This window comes from Mesitornis unicolor, unplaced genomic scaffold (genome assembly GCF_000695765.1).
Source record: "Mesitornis unicolor isolate BGI_N332 unplaced genomic scaffold, ASM69576v1 scaffold23667, whole genome shotgun sequence".
NCBI lineage: Eukaryota > Metazoa > Chordata > Aves > Mesitornithiformes > Mesitornithidae > Mesitornis > Mesitornis unicolor.
This window is the reverse complement of record NW_010196097.1, coordinates 6,523-6,763: the sequence shown is the minus strand read 5'-3', so window position 1 is coordinate 6,763 and position 241 is coordinate 6,523.

The following is a 241-nucleotide window of genomic DNA, read 5'->3' as shown; positions in this document are numbered from 1 at the left end:
CGGACCGCCCATCGGGTGTCTGCGTGGAGTGCCCGGAGAAGGGGAGCCCACCCACCGCCCCCATGGCCGCAGCCTGGCAGCAACTGCGCACCGCGACACGCTCAGAAATACACCACACAGCTTGTGAATCAAGAGCTTGATCAACCGTGCAGACACAAAACCATTGCTGCCCCATGTCAGGCAGGCTCAGCTGCCCCCTTCTCTCCGCGGGGCACCCTGCCCCTGGTGTAGAAATCCTTGT